Source organism: Anser cygnoides, chromosome W, assembly GCF_040182565.1.
Source record: "Anser cygnoides isolate HZ-2024a breed goose chromosome W, Taihu_goose_T2T_genome, whole genome shotgun sequence".
Taxonomy (NCBI): domain Eukaryota; kingdom Metazoa; phylum Chordata; class Aves; order Anseriformes; family Anatidae; genus Anser; species Anser cygnoides.
In genome coordinates, this window is record NC_089911.1 from 2,055,103 (window position 1) to 2,080,751 (window position 25,649).

Below are 25,649 nucleotides of genomic sequence, written 5' to 3' on the forward strand. Positions count from 1 at the left end.
GGGGCAGCCGACTCCAGGTGTATGGGACACCCTTCTGAGTAAAAGCAAACTGTGGCCTGTACTCCACTGCTAGAAGGATGTAGAAAAATGCATTAGCGATATCAGTTGTGGCATACCACTTGGCTGCCTTTGATTGCAGTTCGTACTGGAGTTTTAGCATGTGCAGCAGTGCTAATAATAATAATAATGATAATAGTACTAATAATAATAACATGTATGAAACAAGTGATGCACAGTGCAATTGCTCACCACCTGCTGTCCGATGCCCAGCCTATCCCCGAGCAGATGGCCCCCCCCAACCCTGGCTAGCCACCCCTATATATTGTTTAGCATGACGTCAGATGGTATGGAATACCCCTTTGGCCAGTTTGGGTCAGCTGTCCTGGGTCTGTCCCCTCCCAGCTCCTGCTGCACCCCCAGCCTGCCCGCTGGCAGGACAGAGCGAGAAGCTGAAAAGTCCTTGGCCTGGTGTAAGCACTGCTCTGCAACAATTAAAACATCAGCATGTTATCAGCACTCTTCTCATCCTGATCCCAAGCACAGCACCCTACCAACTACTAGGAGGAAAATTAACTCTGTCCTAACTGAAACCAGGACAATAACACTGCCTGCTCAGCCTCACTCTGTCTCAGCTGCTGCAAGGAAATTCATAGTTATAGACTACAAACTATCGTTTTCTTAACGTTTTCTTAAAATTCAATCCTAGAGGTATCCTTTTTTCATAAGAGAGGTGCTCCAGCCCCTTGATCATCTTCGTGGTCCTCCTCTGGACCCGTTCTAACAGATCAACATCCTTCTTGTTCTGGGAGCCCCAGACCTGGACGCAGTATTCCAAGTGGGCCCTCACAAGGGCAGAGTAGAGGGGGACAGTCATCTCCCTTGACCTGCTGGCCACTCCTCTTTTGATGCAGTCCAGGATGCAGTTGGCCTTCTGGGCTGCAAGTGTGCACTGCTGGCTCATGTTGAGCTTTTCATCCACCACAAAATAGCTCCCTTCTGAAACAGTTAATAATTTAAATAATCCAACAACAACCTTTTTTGTTGCCAGCATCAGATCAGATATTCAGGGAAGACAGCTGCTACACAGCTGCCCACTGGATATCACTGCCAGACAGAAGTTTTATAGCTACTAAGAACAACCACAAAGTTTTAATCTTTGAGAATACTTCAGTGTCCCTTTCCTGCCAGTAAAATCATTTCTCAAAAACAGTTATATTGCCAACTTTGTATAATGACTAATTAGACATTTTAATGATGTAGACATCAAATATATTTAATTATTAGTTAGCCATCAACAGAAAATCTCTCAATCACAAATTAATACAGTGTCAACCTTTTTACTCTTCATATTAGGGTTTTTATTAAAGCTATCAGTATACAATTACTTATTATATTGAAGAAATGCCTTTATTATGAATACAATACTTCATTTCTCAACAGTAGCAAATGAACTGTCTTTAGTAATTATTCTGGACCTCCACGCTGTAAAAGAAAAATAGACAGTTAAATATATTCCACTGAAAGTAGGGGAAAGGGAGATCTGATCTTCTTTTGCACTGTTAGAGATTAATAGAGTTCTAATTTTAAATTCTTAGAAATTAAAATCAATATCTAAATAAGAACATGCACTGAGTATGAAAGTGTCAGCACCCATCAGTAACAGCTCAGTTTTGGGGGGGATATATAAAAAAACATAAAAAAAAACACCTGTAGCCTATAAATACAGCTGCTTTCTCCCATTCTGAAGAAACCTGACTGTTACTCACTTTAGAAAGGTGTGATAAACACAACAGTAGTGAACAGAAGGTTTAGAATTATTTTCACTGCCCTAATTCCAAAGTGCAAAGTAAAAACAAAGCCCAGGTCAGCCATTATGATCCTTATGAGAAATCAGAAATCTATTATTTGGCAACAAAATTATTTCAGAACTTACCTTACAGTTTAAAAAATATATATATGCTAGCAGTCAAGGAGTGTATTGCTATGGAAAACAATTCATTTTCTCTTATCATAGTACCCTACTAGTGCATGCAGGAAAACTCATGTCCTCTACTAACATGATTAGACTTTATGTAAACTTGTTTAAGAAAAGCTACATTGGTATCTTTTTTGTTTCAAACTAACACCACTCCAGCTCTTCAAATTTTGTGCATTCTCCCTTTTTAAGTAACAATGTTTACAAGTGAAAATTGTTACAGAAGAAAAGTAAAGTAGGTATTTTTTGCCTTTCATGTAAAATGCCATAATTGCAAATATATTGCAGGAAATATTTATATCAAGTTTAATAAAATGTTTCCACTAATAGAAATCTGAGAGTTAATTTACTAATAACTAACTAACTTATAAAAACGTATAGTTTGAAAAATATTTTGAACTTCAGGTACCTGTTAATAGCCTCTGCTGGTCTATGTACAGACTTGTGCTCCTGTCAAACATATTCAAATTACACATTAATAGCTGTTATAAAACGGTAGTGACAAAAATTAATGTAGGCTATGGCTATTGCTAGCTTTCTGTATCTGTTTAAAGTCTGTACCTCTCTATTCAGTGATACCACAAGCTACTAATGAGTAAGAGTTAGGTACCTTGTGTACTAAGAATTTGTAGTTTGGGTATTGTGCGTCAAAGATAGCCACTAGTGGGATTCTGCAGGGCTCCATTTTAGGGACAGTTCTTTTCAATGCTTTTCTAAATGATCCGGATACAGGACAGTATGCCTATGCATACTAGGCAAGATTGTAGATGATACTAAATTAGGAGCTGTTGACTCCCACAAGGGTAGACAGGCATTGCAAAGAGACCTTGATAGAATAAAGGGCTAAGCAATCACCAACCACATTAAAATTAAAAGAAGAGCCAAGTGCTGGATTCTGCACCTAGGAGAGGGTAATCCTGGATATACATACAGAATGGGGGATGAGAGGCTAGAGAGCAGCTCTGCAGAAAGGGATCTGGGCGTTCCGGTTGAATGCAAGTTGAATATGAGTCAACAGTGTGCCCTGGCAGCCAAGAAGGGTGTACTGAGTCTGGCTGGGATGGAGTTAACTATCCCTGCAATGGTCCATATAATGCTCCGCTCTGCACTTGTAGCTAGAACAGCATTGGTATCACACCAATGTTTTGTCTATTGCTGAACAATGCTGGCACAGCATCAAGACTCTCTCCAACCCCCCCCCCCCCCCCCCCCCCCCCCCCCCCCCAGCCAGTAGGCAGGAAGTGGTCAAGAAGTGGGGAGGGGACATCACCAGGGCAGCTGACCTAAACCGACCAAAGGAATATTTCCATACCATATGATGTCACACTCAGCAATAAAAGTATCTCGTTATGAAGACGTCTATCTTCCCAAACAACTGCTATGTAGCGGCTGAGGCCTTGCTTCCCAGGGCATGGATGAACATTGCTCACTGATGGGAAGTAGAGAATAATATTTTTCTTCACTCTGTACTTCCATGCGGATTTTGCAGGAAGTCAGCTCATTTAGTGAGGGAAGAAGCTCCACCTAAGAAGTTCTGGGAGGGAGAAGTGGAAGAGGCAGGTAGCTCTAAAGCAGAGCCATCACAAAAACAAGAGGAAGAGACAGAAATCATAAACGAGTCAGAAACCACCCAATCCCTATCCCTGAATGAGTTGCGAGATATATGAAGGGATTTCCGTCGTCACCCAGGTGAGCACATTCTCACCTGACTGTTCCGATGCTTGGACACTGGAGCCAGTAGTCAAGAATTAGAAGGCAGGGAAGCCAAGCAGCTGGGATCCCTCTCTAGAGAAAGGGTCATTGACAGAGAAACTGGGAGAGAGGCACAGGTTCTCAGCCTCTGGAGGCGACTCCTGTCAGGTGTGAAGGAAAGATATCCCTGCAAGGAAGATACTGTATATCAACTAGGTAAGTGGACCACCATGGAGAAAGGTCTCCAGCACCTGAGGGAATTAGCTGTGCTGGAGATGGTTTATAGTGATTTGGACAATGCCCAGACACACAAAGATCCTGATGAAGTCCTGCACACGCCATCCACATGGCGGATGTTTGCACGGAGCACACCATCATGACATGCTAGCACGCTGGCAGCAATAAACTGGAGATATGGGATAGGACCAACAGTGGATGTTGCGTCCAGCCAGCTCCAGCAATATGAGCAAAATCTCTTTGCCCCACTAAGGGCCGTCATCTCAGCGGTGGAGAAACTGTCCCAACGGGTCCATCACCTTGAAGAACATAGATCTTCCTCCTCACCCAGATGTAGCGGTATCTCAGCCGTTAAGAGTCAGCATTTTCCTGCTCGAGGGAGAGAGTACCATGGATGCACAGCACATGGCACACTGTGGTTTTATCTGTGAGACCATGGGGAAGACATGAGGAAGTGGGATGGTGAACATACCTTGATCCTAGCAGCTCAGGTACGTGAAGTACAAGGAAATACAGCAGCAAAAAGTGGGTGTCCTACGAAAATTACTGCTCTGGTTTCTGTTGGGCAGTTCCCCAGAGGGAGTAGAAGGGCTGATATTATTCTTGACCCTGATAGATTCACATTTACAAGACTTAAATGATAGATACTCCAACCAGGATGAGAGGGGCCCTGCCTCTGGCCAGGAAGAGGAAAGGGACAACTAGATTTACTGGACTGTGGGGATCCTATGGCCCGGCATATCAGACCCACAGCAGTACGAGGCTGTAGTGGACACCGGTGTGCAGTGTACCCTAATGCCATCAGGCTACCAAGGGACAGAACCCATCTGTATTTCTGGAGTGACAGGGGGATCCCAGCAGTTAACTGTATTGGAGGCTGAAGTGAGCCTAACTGGGAATGAGTGGCAAAAGCACACCTTTGTCACTGGCCCGGATGCTCCGTGCATCCTTGGCATAGACTATCTTAGAAGAGGATATTTCAAGGACCCAAAAGGGTTCCGCTGGGCTTTTGGCATAGCTGCCTTAGAGACAGAGGACATTAAGCAGTTGTCTACCTTGCCCGGTCTCTCAGAGGACCCTTCTGTTGTGGGGTTGCTGAGAGCTGAAGAACACCAAGTGCCAATCGCTACCACAACTATGCACAGGCAGCAATATTGTACCAACAGAGACTCCCTGATTCCCATCCATAAGCTAATTGGTCAACTGCAGAGCCAAGGAGTGATCAGCAAGACTCACTCAACCTTTAATAGTCCTTTATGGCCAGTACAAAAGTCTAATGGAGAGTGGAGGCTAACAGTGGACTATGAATGAAGTCACGCCACTGCTGAGTGCTGCACATGCTAAAACTCCAGTACGAACTGCAATCAAAGGCAGCCAAGTAGTATGCCACAATTGATATCACTAATGCATTTTTCTCCATCCCTTTAGCAGCAGAGTGCAGGCCACAGTTTCCTTTTACTTGGAGGGGTGTCCAGTACACCTGGAATCGACTTCCCCAGGGGTGGAAACACAGCCCTACCATTTGCCATGGACTGATCCAGACCGCACTGGAACAGGGGGGAGCTCCTGAACACCTGCAGTACAGCGATGACATCCTCGTGTGGGGTGACACAGCGGAAGATTTTGAGAAAGGGAAGAAAATAATTACATTCTCCTGAAAGCTGGTTTTGCCATTAAACAGGGTAAGGTCAAGGGACCCGCACAGGAAATCCAGTTCTTGGGGGTAAAATGGCAGGATGGATGTCGCCACATCCCAATGGATGTGATCAACAAAATAACAGCTATGTCTCCGCCAACTAGCAAAAAAGAAACACAAGCTTTCGTAGGCCTTGTGGGATTCTGGAGAATGCATGTTCCAGGCTATAGTCAGCTTGCGAGTCCTCTATATCGAGTGACTCGAAAGAGGAACTATTTCGAGTGGGGCCCTGAGCAACAACAGGCCTTTGAAGAAATCAAGCAGGAAATAGCTCATGCAGTAGCCCTTGGGCCTCTCCATACAGGACCAGCTGTGCAAAACATACTTTACACTGCAGCTAGGGAGCATGGCCTCACCTGGAGCCTCTGGCAAAAGACCCCAGGAGAAACTCGAGGTCGACCTCTGGGGTTCTGGAGCCGGGCCTATCGAGGATCAGAAGCCAACTACACCCCAACTGAAAAGGAGATGGTAACAGCGTCTGAGGGGGTTCGAGCTGCTTCAGAAGTTGTGGGTACAGAAGCACAGCTTGTCTTGGCACCACGGCTACCTGTGTTACATTGGATGTTCAAAGGGTAAATCCCCACTACACACCATGCAACTGATGCTACGTGGAGTAAGTGGATAGCGTTAATTACACAGTGGGCTCGAATGGGGAAACCCAACCACCCATGAATCCTGGAAGAGAGCATGGACTGGACAGAAGGCAGAGATTTCAGAGTATCAGCTGAAGAGCTAACTCGTGCCAAAGCGGTACCACCATATAACGAATTGCCAGAAGATGGAAAGCATTGTTTGGTTCACTGACAGATCGTGTTGCATGGTAGGGAGCCATCGGAAGTGGAAAGGTGCTGTGTGGAGTCCCTCACTATTTGTGGAAGCCATGGAAGAGGAAGACAAGTCGAGTCAGAATACAGAAGTGAAAGCCATCCAACTGGCCCTAAAAATTGCTGAAAGAGAACAGTGGCCAGTTCTCTGTACTTTTCTCTTGCCACCATCTATGAGTCAGTGTAAATATATTCAGTATCTTTATACTGAGTCATGGTTGGTGGCAAACGCTCTGTGGAGGTGGCTACAGCAATGGAAACAGAGGAACTGGCAGCACAGAGGTAAACCTATCTGGGCTGTGGCATTGTGGCAAGATATTGCTACCCGGGTAGAGAACCTGGCTGTAAAAGTATGGCATGTAGATGCTCTCATGCCCAAGAGTCGCGCCACCAAAGAATAAGAAAGAGGTGGACGAGGCTTCAAAAATTGAAATTGAAACCCACCAAGGCAAGCATTACGTACTTACCAGAGTAGAAGCAACTACCGGGTGGCTGGAAACATACCCAATAAACATGCCACTGCCCAAAACACCATCTTGGGTCTGGAAAGGCAAATTCTATGGTGCCATGATACACCAGAGATCTGAGTCAGACAATGGGAGTCACTGCTGAAATAATCTTGTCACCTCCTGGGCCAAGAGGTATGGCATTGAATGGGTTCAAGAAGCATTTAGACAATGCTCTCAGAAATATGATTTGGGTTTTGGTGGTTCTGTGTGGATCCAGGAGTTGGAAGGGACCCACAAGTATCATCGAGTCCAGCTCAGGATATTCTATGATTCTGCTGAAGCTCTGAGTACATGCTTACCAAGAATTACAATGTAATACCATATTTGAAACTTTGAAGAACCTGTAGGAATCATATAAAAGCTAGGTAAATACAGAGATTACGCACAAATAAGTGAAACTTACTTTAATATATTCAATCTCTTCATCTGACATAAGTTTTCTTCTGAATTTCTGAGTCAAGGTTCTTGCCAGTTCAGAAGTGTCTGGTGCCCCTTGTACCCTACTGACAGGTGAAATATTTTGGAAGGTCAGTGGTCTGCCTCCTACGGACTCTTGTGCTTTTGAAGCTTGGGGCAGTGGCGTACTTGCTTGTAGAGATTCCTGTACTGAAACACAGAATGTAAAACCATTTACGGAAATATAACAAGAGTGTAAAATGAATTAGATGAATAGTAGATAAAAGTTACCAGTTATTGATGATTAATTTTCCTCATTATAACAAATATTTATAAGAATTAAAATACTCTCCTTTTCACAACCTGTTTTTGTTGTTGTTAAATATATCAGGAGCACAGCGAAAACATTCTGAAATTAAAAGAAAGCATATTTGAGTGGCAGAAATATTGGTGTGGAAACAGAAGATAAATCACCATATATCTTAACAGGCTTTTTTTCCACTGGGAAGCTGCACTTGCAGAAAAAGCATAAAGTATCATAAATGTGTGTGTAGAAAGGGTTATGTAGAAAGATAACAAAGATAACTAAGATCCACTGAAATGATGCTTCTTGTTTACTGTATATGTAAAGACATGAAAAAAAGATAAAGACTTACAGAAAGATAAACTTTACAACAGTGACATACCACAACATGCAGTGCAATGTTGTACTCATTTTTAATATTATATAATGGTAGCATATCAAATTATGTTAATGATGTGCAGAATGAACACCACATATTGGACATCACCAATCAAATTGTTAATGAAATGCGGAAACCAAGGAGAGCATGAAATACTTCACAGAAGACGGCCAGGAGCCAGGCTTAATGAATTCACATTAGAGAAATTGTCTTCAGTTTGAGGATAGGATGACAAAAGGGCAGCATTTATCAAAGGCAGCATTTTGGACCTTAGTTCTGTCCCACCATGGCTGATCTTACAATGAAACTATTAATTTACCAAACCAGGCAGGACTGAGTCTCATAGCACTTACTTCAGAAGCACTCAGGCCTCTATATAAGGTTAAAACACCTGATAAAGCAGAACGCTTCCACAGGATGTCCTTCTCCGTGCACCTGAAAAATGAGCAAGACAAATGCAACATCTAAACAACTGGGACAGAATGACTATATAATTATAAAATAAGCAGCATCGAGATTGAACAGACCTGGATGAGTCAAAGAATGCAAAGAGTTAAAATGACAGCACTGTCTGCTTCTCTCCTGCTGCCTCCAATAAGATCAGTAAGGACAAAGGAGAGGAGGAGTCTGTTTTAGCCATAGTGAGTATGAGTCAGTATCAGGATAGGGATGTCAAAAAGCTGTAGCAAAATGATCAAACCACTATTGGGTGTTAAAAAAAAAAAAAGACATTCAGAACGTCTCAGTCAGAAGATTGTATCTGAAAGTTGCAAGTTGATCAGGTGGTTCAGGAACAAAGGAAGATCCCAAACAGAGCAAGGAGGAAGAGAGCCCATCTAACGGATCACAATCTGAACAGGGTACATGCCATTAAGCTGAAATTTTAAAATTTAAGAGTAGGAGGCAAAGGGTGCAGAAGATGAAAACAGAAGAAAGCTGCTTATCAGCTTTCTAACAACACACAACTGATAAATTGTTTTGGCTATTAATGACTAGAATGTATTTTTGTTTCAAGAAATAACACACCTTATATATGAAAAACAAGAAACAGTTTCTCCAAGTTTGTTTTATATGCCACAAAAATATTTAGAGATTTTTCTAAGATTTCCTCTTTTGTAGATTTTCAAGTCTGATGTGTAGATGGAATAGAAACATTAGCCAATTAAAAACACAATAAGTCAAGATTCAAAAGTACCAGACCTAATACTGCTGTTGCTTTAGCTCAGATAGTCTCTACTACAATTTTCCCTTTCCTATTTGAGACCATCCTATTGCAGTAGTAATGTGACAAAAGAATTTGGCTGGGCTTTCAAGCATCCATGTCCCTAAAAGTATACTCTTGATCTGCAGAGCTCTGTTTGGCTATGTAGAAGCAGCAATCTAGTACAGTGAAATGCAGTTATTGCTACAGTGTTCGAGCAACATGAGACAGATTGCAATTTACTACCGAGGTGACAGAACCCAATTAGGGTAGAAAGGTCTAACATACTTAAAAGATATAGTCACAAAAATCTTCTGATGAAGAGAGAAACATTAGGTAAATAACATTTTTTTTTTAAGACTGAGAAAGCAATTCACTGGCATGAGAGGTGCTGCAATTGGCTAAACTGTGTACAATATACAGAATTCTGACAGAAAGTTATTGCAAAAATATTTCCTGAAGAATTCAAAGGTAAGTCAGAAGTGGCATTGATGTGCACTGTAGATACTTTGTAATGTTAATGGATAAACTAAACTTATAGCTAAATCACAGGAGTGATAATGCTGTGGCAAATATATGGTACAGTTACTCATATATTAAGATTCTTCCAATTGTTCTTTACTGAATATTTACTCTTCATATTGTTTTATAAAGTTAAGTGTTTAAAGTCTGAAGATAAGTTTCTGAAATTTAAAATCCAGATGTTTTAGCCATCATTAATGTTTGAATATCAGCAGAAAAGGTGAATCTTCAGATGACTAAACAAACTTTTTGCTTCTAAGAGATCCTTTTAGTGCTGAAAAAAAATGACTCGAGTATCAGGAAAAAAAGATATAGGTAATGAACTAAAAAGAATAAGTCAAAACAGCCATCATTTCTAAACAAATGAGAATAATATAATAGAGCTTCATAATACATCTGCTTTTTTTAGTTTCAAATGCTTTATTGACTCAAAAGGATTATTAAAACAACATACAGCTCATATAACTGATGTCTAAATGTAATGGTATAAGGGATCCTATAAATATCAACATAGCTATAGGTATAAAAATTGAGGTGTCAAAGATGGCCATGAATATATATTTTTTTCTTAACATTAATTAATAGCACTAGGAAACACTTCTTAAAATGTACAGTGGGATGGCTCTTCCAGCTATAATCAGGGTTTTAAATATCACAGACATTGCACACTCCAATTAGGAAAAGAAGGAATAAGGAAAATGCAACATTATTTCTGCAAATTTCATTGAATGCCTAAGGCTGCTTCAAACTGACTTTGGCACAATTACCTCAGGTAAATATTAGTACTTGCAGAAATGTGTAAGTAGGAAAACAACACTGGAAATCTTTGGGAATCTTAACCAAGAAATAAAGACATGCATGTATTATATGTATTCCCACAGTTGTAGAGAGTCTGAAGAGTCAAAAAGTTACCTACAAACTAAAACAAACAGTTTCAGAAACCCTACTCAAAATCAGTTGTCATTTAGTCGAAGCAGAAAAAGCGTGTGCTGGTTCTTGTATAAAACAGGTAATGCAAATAAATGTGGTGCAAGTTTTATTTATAGATGAAATACTTACTTTTAGGTCTGGGACTACTTTTTCTGCCCGGGTACTTAATAGAGTATGTGGCTTGATTACCTAGAACAAGACAAAGTAGTAGGAGAACCAGGGAGAGTAATATGTATTTCTAGACAAATGTTAACTTTACAATAATAAAATGTAACATACGATGTATTAAACAAACTCTTCTATACTGTTGCTTTGTTCACCAAAACTTTTATAAACATTACTTATTTTTTATTTTACCCAAGGAGAAACTTCACCTTTAAAGGTATTCCTCCACCCTAGTGTCCAGAACAGGAATAAGTGTTCTCTTTGTTTTTTTCACAGCAATCAGTACGTATGCAGAAATAGCTATCACAGTGGCATAAATGGAATTATAAAGTTTTAGCACATGGAATTGCAAGCTGTATTTTTTCATCTGGCTGGACAGGATCGACTAGTTTCATTAAGAAAAACAATAAGATGTGAACCCTGGTTTTCAAAGCCACTCTGCTTATTTTTGAAACGTGTTTTCAAGAAGACTCCATGTCTCACCTTCACCTTAAAGAGAAGAGGGATGACTTAGAAAGGAGATACTGGCTAGTGCCCTCCCCTTGAACAATGTACAAAAGGGGCAACTCGGGGCTTCCCTGTAGCATCCTTTTCTACCAGAGGTGAAACATGCAACTGAGAGAGGGAGTTAGGAGAACCTTATCAAGTAGAGATAGAGCGCCGACGGCATTAAACCAGGATGCTACTTAGTGTCTTTGCTAACTATGGTGCATTGTGCAAATTAACTAAAGCAAGCAGCCTTGGGCCCCTTACCAAGGTCAGTCTCCTAATAAGAGAGTGAGCCTATCTTAAGAAACTGGTAGAAACTGGTCCTGCAGATGGACAAGAGCCAAGGAGCAACTGAGTCTGTGCAAAGACAAGAGGTCAACTAGCAGTGACGAGGAAGAGTCATCAATCTTCATCCCCACGACCCCCGATGACCACCACCAGAATACACTGTGCAAGCGCAGATGGGAGGAGTTTATGGAAATGACTCCTTGGAACTAATTTTAATATGAAGCGGGGACAGGTTATGAATATGTATAGGCGTATTGTGAAACTTCATGCATATGTAACTCTTTACTGCATATAACCAAGGCAAGTTGCCGCGTCAGGCGCGCACGACTTTGGCGGGACTACCCCCCGTGCTGCCCAGCGCTGAATAAACATACCTACTTCACAATCTTACTGATTGTGGAGTCCGTTTTCCGCAAGTCACAACGGGGTCGAATGACTAGACAGCACGAGTAGGGTAAAAACATGTTTACCGCCTAGGACGTACCGCACACGCTGGAATTACTCCAGGACAAAAGCGACCCCGCACAATAGAGGAGGCGCAGAACAAGCTTGCCTTGGAATTTAGTACCGAAAGGCACAGCGGCGCGCAGCCAGCGCTCCCCGGGGTAGCTCCGCAGCGCCGCAGAGCCGGGCCGGCCCTGCCCCGCGCCAACGACCCCTCCCCGCGCCAAGGACAGCGGCCTCCCCGCCGGCGCCTCAGACCCCAGCCACCTCAGGCCCCGTCGGCTGTGCGCGAGGTCCGCCGCCCGCGCTGGGCTCCCAGTCCCCTCTCCCTCAGCCGTGCCCCGGTCGTAGAGCGAGCGCCACTACCTGAACGACCCTAGTAGCAGCCGTCATCTTACATAGTGACAACCGGCCGCCGCAGCACCCCACCCGCTGTGAACCGGACCACGCCAGGGGGAGGGCTGGGCGGGAGTGAGGGAGGGAGCGGAGCTTTTCCGTGGCCTCTACAGTTACAGGGGGCGCGTGGAAGAAGGGCTTTATGATGACGAACTCTGTTAGTCTCGTCGGTTTGCACCCGAACCCTGGGAAACGAAACGAAAGGGCAGGTGTTCCCTCAGGTGTCGGCCTGTACTTCCCCCGTACACCCACGGTCGCTGCTGTGAGAAACGCTCCGTAGCCAATAACTTAGGCTCAGGCGAGGATCTCAGTGAAGTAGTAATTTATTCGCGATTGCAACGGCAGGCACCCTACAAGCAGGAGCGCACCTAATGGTTCCAAAACACAGTTCATATACTTTTTGATGAAAGGACCCTCCCCTGTTTCCCCACTGAGTGGGTAATCCAGGTTCACAATCTATCTGATGCTTCACAGGCCTTCAGTTGCCGGCCTGTTAAATTTCAAATTTCTTTTGACTTTTTTTACTGTTTGAAGTGGTAATGTTTCTTCCCTTATCTGACTTAACACTGTGATTTTCACCTAATTGTTCTAAGGAGTCTGGTTGTCTGCATTTTACAAGGTCACCTGCTAAGTTTTCTTATCACTGCAAGCATATCTCAATACCACACTGCTTACCTTTAAACAATGTAACTCTGCAAAAACATTTTTATTCCCACAATTTCCCCCTTTTCTTTTTTTTATAAATTGTTGATTTTTGCAAAACTTTTCTCTAAGTTGTAATTTGGTAGATTTCTTCTTCTTCTTCACCTTCTTTGCTTTCCGTCTCCTCTAAGATCATCACCTTATCTGAGTAGGGTGGTGGCTTCATGGTCATTTGTTTCAGTAGCGCAGTTTCAATTAACCACTGTAGTAGTCCTTTTACACAGGGGATAATGCAACAACCAACGGCTGTCAAAACTCCTGCTACTATGATCAAGGATGTAAATATGCCTTTTTCTGCCAATTCACTGGTGTAAGAAATGGTCCAGCAATTCGTGCCACTAAGGGGTTTTGAAGGGTTAACATTGAGGCCTGGGTTTAGGCGAGAAAAGAACAAAGGGATTTCTTCGGAGAAAAACTGCTGACTTTGCACGGATGTGCAGTAACTTCTGATAGCCGGCCAAGAGACCACTAGATAAGGAGGAAGAATAAGAGCCTTCCTGTCTCCCTGTCTCCCTGGACCACTAGATAAGGAGGAAAATATGAGCCTCCCTGTCTCCCTGTTCGAGCGGCCCCTGAGAAAGTAACAGAGACTGATAAGCAGGCGACATCGGATTCGGGAAACCAATTATAATAACCTTGCCTCTTTTAGAAGTAGTAATAAATATGTATTAGCCTAGGAGTATAAAAAAAGTAGATGCCTTACGTAACGGGTGTGCGTCCCGGTGGAGCAGAGACTCCCGGCGCACCCAGCGCTGTTTGCTTGCCTCTATTCATTTAATAAATTGTAAACTTTGATTGTAATCCTATTTGGGACTCAGTCATTTATAACAATTGGGGGCTCGTCCGGGATGGTCTTGGTTCCTGAATTCTGACTTGATCTAGGAGGGGCGCCCCCACCATTTGGTGGCTCCTGTTCGAGTCAGGTCGGGGCTAACACCATCCTGAACCTGAATAAGGGCAAGCAAAGATTTAGATTTTTTTATGAGCTCCCTTTGCCGGCTGCAGCACTATATTTTGCCCGTAATTCTGCGCGCGAAGATCCGAACGAAGACGACGGAGTCGTAAGTATTTAATGTGTATACCGTTCGGTTGGGTGGGATTCGGTTGCCTGTGTGTGTGAGAGTGTGATTGAGACGGAACGTAGTTCCGAAGCGATTGTGGAGGTCTTCTAACCGCGGTTCCAATCTCCCGCGAGGGACTTGGCCGGTGAAGGACCGAAGCGATTCCTATAGGATTCGTGGGTGGGTGATAGGTCCTAAACCCCCTGCAAGACACTCTCACTAAGGCAACCAAGGGCTGTAGGAATTGCCACAGTAAAATTCCTAGATGGGTCAGATTAAATCGAAGACCCGGGACCAGAGAAAAGGGAGCAAATTACCAGACATACCACCAGAAAGTCCATTAGGGATAATGATTAGAAATTGGAACGATAGGGGCCCCAGAAAAGGAAAAAGCAAAGTAAAAATGATTCAGTATTGTATGATAGAATGGCCAAAGGAGCCTTTAAGACCACATGTCTTTTGGCCTATTTTCGGATCTTTTGAAGACTGGGTTTGCCAGGCCTTAAATCTACATGTTAACTCAAAGCAACCTTTTAGCCAGGAGGAAAGTGATTATGCAGGATTATGGATCAGGATCTCACGTCCTTTTCCAGCCTCAATATTTACACTAAAAGCAGACGAGAAGTTTGACGAAGAAGAGAACAAAAAAATAAAAAATAAAAAATTAAAAAAAAAGGAAAAAGAAAAAGATGATGAATGGGAGTCATTGGATAACCTACCACCTCTATATCCTAACAATCCACCCCCGGTGGTGCATCTTGTAATCCTGTTTTGTTCTTAAGTGTTTTGACTGTGTCAAGGAGGAAGGTGGGAGCATTATCTAAGTAACAGTTTAGAAGTTTGGGTATATTCGCGGTGGTGTTCGGTCAGTTTCCCAAGTATCGGGGGAGAAGGGGCTGACTGATTATCAAAGTGGTAGAACGGAGAGTCACTTCTTTGGTGGTTCGGGCCTGAGCCCTGGGAATTTGGTAAGAAGGGGGAGAGCGAATTTATTTAGGCCTCAATACCTTTTTAAACCCCCATCTTGACGGATACACAGGAGTGATTCCTTGTTTTGTGTAGGCTTACTAACAAAGTGCATGAGAAAAATTAGCATTTGGCTTGAAATTCGGTCTTATTGAAATGTAAATTTTGTGGAAAAGGTGTTATTGTTTGTCTAGAAGACAGAAGGCTGAGTGCTTCAGGTGTTTTTCCAAAGTCCTGCGGATTTATGATTGGAATGGGGCTCATTAATAATCTGAAATAGTAAAGTTTGTATGTGGAAAGAAGAGTTTAATCCCAGAGAATTGGGACATTTGGGAAGAAGATTAGGAAAAGATAGTAAAAACCTGCAATAAAAAGGTTTGCGTGGAAATTGAAACAAGGGACAGTAAGTAATATAAATAAATAAAAGGGAATGGGAAATCAAGGAAAAGGGGAAAATCCAAAACAAAGAAGTCCTAAAAAAAAAAAAAAAAAAAAAAAAAAAGCCTCCTTGGGTGCATATTGGCACATTGGAAGGATATTGTTAGAAATGGGGGCACAGAAAGCAAGAGGACTTTCACTAAGTATTGCAATCAATGGTGGCCACTATATAAGCTAAATGGCCACTTTATGGATCAATCGACTATAACAGTGTCTTGCAATTAATGTTTTTGAGGAGAGAAGGAAAATAGGATGAAATGTTGTATAGTGATATGTTGTTTCAGCATGTTGGAGGGAAAAGGTTTGGAATTAAGTTGGCCCCTGACTGAGCCTTTGGTGTTGGCATTAGAAAAGTACAGGCTGGAGAAAGATAAAGGAAGCGTTAAAAGGGTTGTTGAAGGTGTTAAAGGTTGTGTGGTATGTAGTATTTAACAGAGCTGTTTGAAGTTGAATGAGCAGGGAAAGAGGATGTAGGAATGCTAATAGTTCAGCCTCAACCCGAGGCTGAGATCTCTAAATCGCGGTGTGAGCCCTCTGGGGCAGGGGGACCGTGATGGGTCCGAGAGAGTTGTCGTGGAAACAGAAAAGCAGCTAACTCTTGAAACAACCTGAGTTCCTGTGTGAGCTCAGATTGCCAATGGGACCGCTCAGGGAACTGTCAACGATTGCATTCCCCTGACCGACCCCCTCACTGAGACCCTAATCACCCCAGAAATTATGTAAATACCAAAATCTGGTTAAAATGGGAAATGAGAATCTGTTCCAACAAGGTCCAAAAGAAACCCCTATGGAATTTTTGAATTTTTGGACCAACTTTGAAATGCAATGAGAAAAAAAAATGGACCTGGCTTAAAAACAAACAAACAAACAAACAAACAAACAAACAGAGGCAACTGGCTAGCCTCTTTCCAGGGCAATCGGCCCCTGATATCAGAAAGAAATTGTCTTAGGCTGCAGGACAAACTTACAACAGTCAGGAATGACGGGGACCTGGGGCATCTACCCTAGCAGGTCCACTAGTTGAAATAAAGCTAGGAAACGAAGACAGAGGCTTGAATTTTTTGTTGGTTATGGGAGCTTCTTTCTCTGTGTTAGTCAGTAAATGTAATAGGAGCAACATATTCAGTGTTAAATAGTTTAAAAGGACGATTAGGAACTAAGACAACTACAATAATTGGAGCCACAGGGAAGGAGGAGGAACGGCCATTCTTACGACCCCTTGATTTGCGTTTTGGGGGTAAGGAACTAACCCATGAATTTTAGTATGTACCAGAATGCCCGATGCCACTCTTGGGACGGGATCTATTAGCCAAATTAGATGCAACAATAACCTTTGAGGATGGAGAATTAATAATGAAGGTACCTGAGTCCAAAGTAGGCCAAATCCCAATGATCAAAGATAAACCCTTTGTTAATATTCCAAGAGAAGTAGAAAATGCAGTTATAGCAACAGTACGGAAAACAGATGTACCAGGGAAGTCGAAACTGGCACAACTGGTAAAGGTGGAATTAAAGGAAGGAGCCAAACCTGTTTGAATCAAACAATATCCACTTAAGATAGAAGCTAGGCACGGGAATGGTGAAAATTATTGACAAATTTCTCAAATATCAGATTCTGGAAGAATGTAAATCGGAATACAATACTCCAATTTTTCCAGTAAAGAAGCCGAATGGCGAGTATAGATTTGTACAAGATCTTAGAGCAATAAATGAAATAACAAAGGATATTCACCCGGTAGTAGCTAATCCTTACACATTGTTAACATCTGTGAAAGGGAAATATAAATGGTTTACCGTGATAGATTTAAAGGATGCCTTCTTTTGCATACCTCTTGATAAAGATAGTAGAAAATTATTTGCCTTCAAATGGGAAAACATATTGAAGTTTTTGGACCACATATGGTAACAACCGTTTTGGAACAAAGGGGGGGGGGCACTGGTTATCACCCAGCCGGATGATGAAATATCAGGCAATCCTAACTGAACAAGATGACATAACCTTGAAAACGACTAACCTGTTATATCCAGCAGTATTTCTAGGAACTGTTCCAGAAGAAGGACCATTGGAACACAATTGTGTGGAAATAATCGAACATACGCCAGCCGTGAATATTCGAAGGATGTACCCCTTGAAAGGTATTCAGTGGGAATACCACACTCCGTGGCACCCACAAAGCTCAGGGAAAGTAGAAAGGATGAATCAAACAATAAAACAACAATTGGCTAAGTTAATGATGGAGACACAGCTGCCCTGGACGAAATGCTTACCATTGGCACTTTTAAACATAAGAACTAAACCACACAGTGAGACTGGATTATCACCATATGAAATGTTATATGGTATGCCTTATTCTCAAGGGATACCCCTAGGGAACAATGTAGTTGAGGATCATAGTATCCAGAAATACATAATTACCATTGGAAGGAGATTACAGGAGATAAGAGAAATTGGGATGATGACTCAGACACCACCTTTAGGATTTGCTATTCATAAGATACAACCAGGAGACAAGGTCTTAATAAAAACCTGGAGAGAAGAATCATTGAACCCCCGATGGGAGGGACTGTACCTTGTTTTACTTACTACTGAAACAGCTGTGAGAACAGCAGAAAGGGGTTGGACCCACGCATCCAGAATAAAAGGACCAATAACTACCGAAGCCTGGAGGGTTGAGTCCACTCCTGGGGAACTGAAACTGAGACTAAAGAGGAACTGATATCCCAGCAATGACGTTCTGCATGAATTAAGGGCACTGGATAAAGAGGACAAGGCTGAAGGGAGGAAAGGGAGAAGGCAAGACCGGGGTAGGACCCTCCACTGCGGTGTGTATGGTCTACCGAGGGAGGCAACCCCTTTGGGTATTGACCGCCGAGTGAGAGTGCCTCGACCGGACTTCTCCCACACCAAGATCAGTTTGTCCTGAGAAAAATAACATGAGAACCTTTTAAACCCATAATAAAATTGTGATTAGTTTTTCCAGGAGCTGGATCACCCCGAAGGGCTGAATGGTAACACAAGCTCTGAAAGCGGGCCCAACCCCATGATTGAAGGCGCTTCCCACACTCTCAAGATTGGACGGCGAAAAAGGCTTATAATATGACAGGTCGCCAAAGAGAACTGAATTGTGACTGTAAGTGGAAACCCAACGTGGGAGCTTGGAAGCGTGCATATACGAGTACAAACGGGGCAGACATTGTAACAGGACCACTCGGTAACAAGGACACTCTGTATTATCACGCCCCAAAGGGTAAAGATGGATGGGATGGTCATTTTCCAAACGGGACGTGGGCCCTAAAGGGACATTATTGGGTGTGTGGCAAACATGCTTACAAGAGGCTACCTGGAAACTGGTCGGGAATATGCTATGGGGGGTACATAAGACCCTTGTTCTTTTTATTGTCACAAACACAAGGAAATCATTTAGGAATAAGATTATATGATGACCTGAACAGAGTAAAACGATCTATTGATACTTCCTTATCCGGGGATAGTGCCCAAAAATGGGGAAAGGATGAATGGCCTCCTGAAAGAATCATACAGCATTATGGGCCAGCCACCTGGAACTCAAATGAGTTGATATCAGGAGCCCGAGAACCTATTTATAATTTGAACCGAATAATTAGGTTGCAAGCTATCCTCGAAGTTGTAACAAATCAAACAGCGACAGCCTTGGATCTTCTGGCTGACCAATCCACTCAAATGAGAAATGCTATATTCCAACATAGAATGGTCTTAGACTATTTACTAGCAGAAGAAGGGGGAGTATGTGGAAAACTGAACGATTCTAATTGTTGTCTACAGATTGATGATAATGGAAAAGTGGTCAAGCAGATAACAAAGGAAATTAGAAAGTTAGCCCACGTCCCAGTACAAACTTGGAAGGGTATGGATTGGGATTTCTTTTCATGGTTGCCTGGTGAACCATGGGTTAAAAGGATGCTGTTTTTATTTTTATGTGGTGTAATGACATTATTGTTTATACCTTGTATGATACCTTGCTTTACGTTGTTGATACGGCGAGTAATAAATAGCACCCAATTTGTGATGACTTCAGTGGAGAGAAAAGGTGACGTGTCGATAATGATGCTTAAGAAGTGGACACCCCGAGAACTGACTGATGAAATCCAATTGTTACTGACAAAGGTTGAAGGAGAGACACGAATTGATGATTAAAAAAAAAAAAAAGGGAGGAATTGTAAGAAATGGTCCAGCAATTCGTGCCACTAAGGGGTTTTGAAGGGTTAACATTGAGGCCTGGGTTTAGGCGAGAAAAGAACAAAGGGATTTCTTCGGAGAAAAACTGCTGACTTTGCACGGATGTGCAGTAACTTCTGATAGCCGGCCAAGAGACCACTAGATAAGGAGGAAGAATAAGAGCCTTCCTGTCTCCCTGTCTCCCTGGACCACTAGATAAGGAGGAAAATATGAGCCTCCCTGTCTCCCTGTTCGAGCGGCCCCTGAGAAAGTAACAGAGACTGATAAGCAGGCGACATCGGATTCGGGAAACCAATTATAATAACCTTGCCTCTTTTAGAAGTAGTAATAAATATGTATTAGCCTAGGAGTATAAAAAAAGTAGATGCCTTACGTAACGGGTGTGCGTCCCGGTGGAGCAGAGACTCCCGGCGCACCCAGCGCTGTTTGCTTGCCTCTATTCATTTAATAAATTGTAAACTTTGATTGTAATCCTATTTGGGACTCAGTCATTTATAACAACTGGCAAGGGTGGTAAACCCTTGCAATGCTCTAGTTACTATGCCATCCGGGGCAGTATTGTTGGGTATAAAAGTGCAACAATGGTTGCTCAGTATCACACACACACACCTCCTTTCTCCACAAGCATCATATCTAATGCTATTCTGTTTTCCCAAGACATTTTGCTGGTGGCATCTAGTTGTTCAGCGATTCCTCTTATCGCATCCCTTGTATAATTTATGAATCTCTGCTGATTATAATAAATATAATTAATCCAATCCACATTCTTATTGATTGTTACCCACCAGAACAGTGACTCAAACCCTGCAGCAATTTGATTTCTGGCTTCCTGTTCATCGGGAACTCCTCTAGGCACCCCAATAGAATCTATGTACGCTCTATCATCAAATGATACTCCTAAGCTTCTTTTACTTCTTCTGGGTATTTGTGATGTTTCTCTTTCAAATGCCAGGGTGAAGGGTATAGCTAATTGAACAAGTGCACAAGTGCCTCCCCAGTTAGATGGTAGGGTGGACCGTAAGATCTTCCCTCCACAGTACCACCAGAGATCTGTCCTGGGGATCTCAAGTCCTGAGCAGTTTCCCATCAAGTCCTCGGTAGCATTCAAGGTCCTCGTGCGCAAGGCAAATTCTCCCAGATGCCGGGTAGCACTCACACCCTGCCGTGAGAGGCAAGCTGTATGGTTACCTATAGCTGTAGAGAATGCAGGGGGAGCCCTGATACTGCTATCATGCAAGGAAGGGAAGAGCAAAGAGAGAGACTTACAGGCCTCATTTCCCCAGGCAGTCTTGTCTTGGTACAATGCAATCATACATCGCATCCCCTGGGAATCCTTGGTCCATCCCAATGGGAAGGGCACTATCTGGTCGTCCCGAGGCACAAGCATAGCAATCGCTATGGTTGAGACTCTGGACAGTATATTTGACCCATTCTATCCAGGCATTCACATCCCCATACCCTGTTTCAATCTCAAATGTTTGAACTGCCGCATTTCAAAGAGGGCCTCCTGTTTTCTCTCCTGTTTTCTCCTCGAGTTTCTCCCTTTCTCTGATGGCAGTAGAGGATCGTTTCCATACAGCTATTCTCAATCTGGCTGTTGGGTCTCTCCCAGTTATTTGTTCTCTCTGCTCAATTGTCCTTGGGCATTTAAATCTCCACAAGCCAACACCTCACAAGCATCAAACGTGACAGATTGTGGTACATAACCCTCTGTCACATTCACCCATATTTTTATGGGGTATCCTCGTCTTACTATTATCTGGTCATGCCTTTTCCAAGTTGCCAATTGACCAAGGCTTTCTCTGAGGCTTACAATCACTAGAAACAAAATTAATAGTTGATTTTTCCCTGTCATTATTTTTAACCCTTAGGTTTCCAAATAATTATCAATACAAATAATAAGATATATGTACACTACTACTAGAACAAAAACCCCTTGGGAGCACTTTGATTCGCTATAGGCCAGTCCTTTCTCTCAATCACAAGTCACACTCATTAGTTACCTGTGAAAATAAAAGGTTAGTTTACAATTGTAAGCTTGTATCCCGCTCAGAGTCCACTATGAGATTTTTCTCTTCGATTTCAACTTCCAGCAAGTCTTCTGTAGGAACAGCTTCCCAGGTACTAGGGTCGACAGATGCCTTCACTTGAGTAGAGTGAGTCCAACCTTTTTCCGCAGTTCTTACGACTGTTTCAGCAGTTAGTAGTACTTGCAATAGTCCCTCCCATTCAGGCCAGAGTTTTGATTCTTTTCAGGTCTGAATCAGGACCCAATTTCCTGGTTGATGGTGGTGAATGGGGAATTCCAAAGGTGGGGTTTGAGCCAACAACTCACGGGTCCTGAGAGATGACAAAGAAGAGGACAACCCCAGAATATAATTCTTAAGAAAACTCTCTCTTGTTTTGAATTGTGGTATCTCATCCCTTCTGCCCAGATAGGGTAATCCAAACAGCATCTCATATGGTGAAATTCCTATATCGTTTCTTGGTGCTGTTTGATCCTGTGTGTTAAACACAGGATAATGTTGATCCTGTGTGTTTAGGAGTGCTAAAGGTAAGCATTTTACCCAAGGAAGTTGGGTTTCTAACACTAATTTAGTTAATTGCTTCTTTAATGTCTGGTTCATTCGCTCCACCTTCCCAGAAGAGGAGGGGTGCCAGGGGGTGTGAAAATCCCACTCAATCTCTAAGGCCTGCATTAACCCTTTCAGTACTTGTGAAGTGAAATGTCTTCCTTGATCTGAATCAATGTTTTCAGCTATCCCATATCTAGGGACTATTTGCTCCAGTGACACCTTAGCCACCGATAAGATACCGAGGGGAAAGCTTACACCCATCCAGTCACGTGGTCAACTAGGACATACAAGTACTTAAGTCCCCCTACTTTAGGTAACTCGGTAAAGTCTACCTGCATACTTTGGAAAGGTCAAATCCCTGGCTCCCGTCCCCCTCTAGGTGGGTTACAGATGACGTTTTTATTTACCTTTTGACATATGGCACATCCTCTGCATATTTGCCTCACTAAAGTGTATATTCCTACACAGACATACTTTCTTAGCACAACATCACACATTGCTTGCACCTCCCAATGACCCTCTTCATGTAAAACAGTTAATATTTGCCTCATTCGTGCTTTATTCACCATTTCTCTCCCATCAGGGAGTATCCATTTTCCCTCAGACTTCGTGGCTCCTGATTCCTTAAAAAAATCTTTCTCTTAAAACTGTTTAATTCTTTCTTAGTTTTCAGCAATTCCCTGAATCCTCTCTGGATTTATTCTTCGTTTTCCCTCAGTCATTAGATGCCTTAAATACTTGACTTCTCTTTCTACATATTGTAATTTATTTTTCAATACTCCCAAGCCCTGCTTTCCCAGAAAGTTGAATAGCTTGTTAGTAGCTTCCTTCACAACTGTTTTCTCCTGTACTGACAATAAAAGATCATCCACATATTGTAACAGTAATTCCTCCTCGGGAGGTTGGAATTGCTCCAAAATCTGTTCTAGAACTTGCCCAAATAAATTGGTGGCCCTGTAAACCCCTGAGGTAAAATTGTCCATCTGTATTGTTGCTTCCGCCCCATTTCAGAGTCTTTCCACTCAAAGGCAAATATATCTTTGCTCCCAGGGTCTGAGAGCACCCCATTAATAACACCGTTATTCCAGCCTAACAATTTACTATTTGAATGCCCAATTTCATCATCAAATCCCTTCCCAACAAGTTAGTCCCTGTCTCGGGTACATACAATAATTGCCCAGAGATCATTTTATCCCCTAGTCTCAGCCTGGTATCCCCCAAAAGTGGCACTGTTATCCCAGTCCCTTCTACCCCCATCACTTTTTAGGGTTTCATTAGTTAATTTAATCCCTGATACTTTACAGGCCAGTAATGATCTAGCTGCCCCAGTGTATTGGGTTCACATGGCAAGGTTGGGGGGGGGGGGGGGGGGGGGGGGGGCTGCAGTGGCAGCCCCCACGAGGAGAATCCAGAAACCGCCCCGTGGCAGATAATGGACAATTTCATCCATCCCCAAACGGGCCCACCGCTGCCCAGAGCCAAGCCATGAGCAACACAGTCCGTGCCTCTGTGAGAGCACATCCACGAAAACAAACAAACAAACAAACAAAAACCTGCTGCTCAACAGCAGCTGGGAGAGCGAGGAGCGAGAAACCTCCCCGCAGACACCAAAGTCAGCGCAGAAGGAGGGGGAGGAGGCGCTCCAGGCGCCGGAGCCGAAGCCCCCCCTGCGGCCTGTGGAGAGGCCCCTGGTGGAGCAGGCTGCCCCCCCCACCCCTCTCCTCCCCTGTACTTGGGAAACTGACCAAACACCACAGCAAATATACCAAAACTTCTAGACTGTTACTTAGATAATGCCTACATCCTCTTTCCCTGCTCATTCAACTTCAAAGAGCTCTGTCAAACACTACATACCACACCTTTAACACCTTCAATAACCCTTTTTAACACTTCTTTCTGTCTTCCTCCAGCCTGTACTTTCCCATTTTCCTTCTCTCCTCCTTCTTCCACTCCGGATATTCCTATTTGAAGTGACAGGCCTGGCCACACTTCAAAGCCTGTCCCTCAGGTTTCCTTGCCTGCCAATCCTTCATCTCTCTTCCTCTCCTTTCCATCCCGGCCCTGACTCCTCCTGAAAATTTTCTTCCTCTTTCTCCAACCCTCTGCCTCACTACCTGCTACACTGTCAATACCATTAGTTTCGCTCTCTGCTTTTCCTTCTCATCTCCCCTCCTGACATACACCTCCAGGGCCTCCTGCAGGAGGGCCCCCCACAGTGACTGTTCACTACATCCCCCCACCTTCTGGAGCTTTTCCCCTGTATCTTGCCAGGCTTTAACCACAAAATGAACTTTCAAGAGCCCTTGGGATACCGGGTCCTCGGGATTCATCCCCGAGTACTTTCTCATTCTGACCCTAAATCTCTCATATGATTTCTGTGTTGCGCATTATTATTATTCCATCCAGAATTGACAAGTGGTTATTTCTGCCCTGCCGGTATTACCCCTGGTCCTGGAGGATGAGCTCTCTCCCATTCTTGTATAGCAGCTCTCCTCCTGATCATTCCCATTTCTTTCCCTGTAAACAACATATTTATATACATAATTCCCCCCCCAGGAGTATAAGTTAGGTCCTAGGAACTGGTCCAATAGTTCAGCTAGCCTGTTGGGATCCTCAATTAAAGACTTCATCTCCTTCTTAAAACTCCTAACCTCTCTGCTGGTAAGGAGAGAGGGGAATTCACCTAAGAGGATACAAAAGTAATGTTAGTACTGTTAGTATAAGGGAAGGCAAAATTCTCAGTCTCTCTTCTACCTTGTTCTAATTCTTGCCAGAGCCTAGAGTACGCTCCTTCTCTAGGGACAGTGTTAATTACAGTCCCTGTCTCCCTGGAGCGGCTGCTGCTGCTGCTGGTGCAATATTGGGATTATAGGGAGCATAACTTGGCTCCTTCTCCGAAAAAAAAAAAAAGGAATCTTATTGTTTACATATAAATTTAAAGCCTGAATTTTCATCAGACCCGTATTTTGGCCAAAATACTGCTGTTTCCTTAATTGGTTCTTTTGTCCAGACTGATACACAATATTTAACCTTTTTATTTTTTTCTTTCTTTTATCATCTCCTCTAATTTTGGGATTATTTTTCCAATTTCTTATCATTCTTCCAGAAGGACTGTCAGTAGACACTCCCCCAGGGATATCTCCCTGTCCCCTGGAACTCATATTTCCCATTTTTCCTAGCCCTTGTCAGTGTGCTGCTACAGAAATTTCCCTCCTGCAGGGTACCACGCACTAACGTTTCGAT

At 43.0% G+C, this 25,649-nt stretch overlaps 3 long non-coding RNA genes across 3 annotated transcripts in view; 1 reads left to right on the plus strand and 2 right to left on the minus strand.

Moving 5' to 3' along the window:
* Positions 1-25,649, minus strand: part of LOC136788853 (uncharacterized) — a 204,190-nt gene that overhangs the window by 113,878 nt on the left and 64,663 nt on the right. The gene's annotated exons all lie outside the window — the stretch shown is intronic.
* On the minus strand, positions 3,241-12,542 carry LOC125181735 (uncharacterized). The gene is made up of 4 exons (XR_007160524.2): positions 12,418-12,542; positions 10,795-10,854; positions 8,366-8,447; positions 3,241-7,539 (listed from the first exon to the last, which is right to left on the minus strand). It is a non-coding gene; the product is annotated as an uncharacterized lncRNA (long non-coding RNA).
* Positions 13,989-20,306, plus strand: LOC136788724 (uncharacterized). The gene is made up of 2 exons (XR_010827358.1): positions 13,989-14,210; positions 17,643-20,306. It is a non-coding gene; the product is annotated as an uncharacterized lncRNA (long non-coding RNA).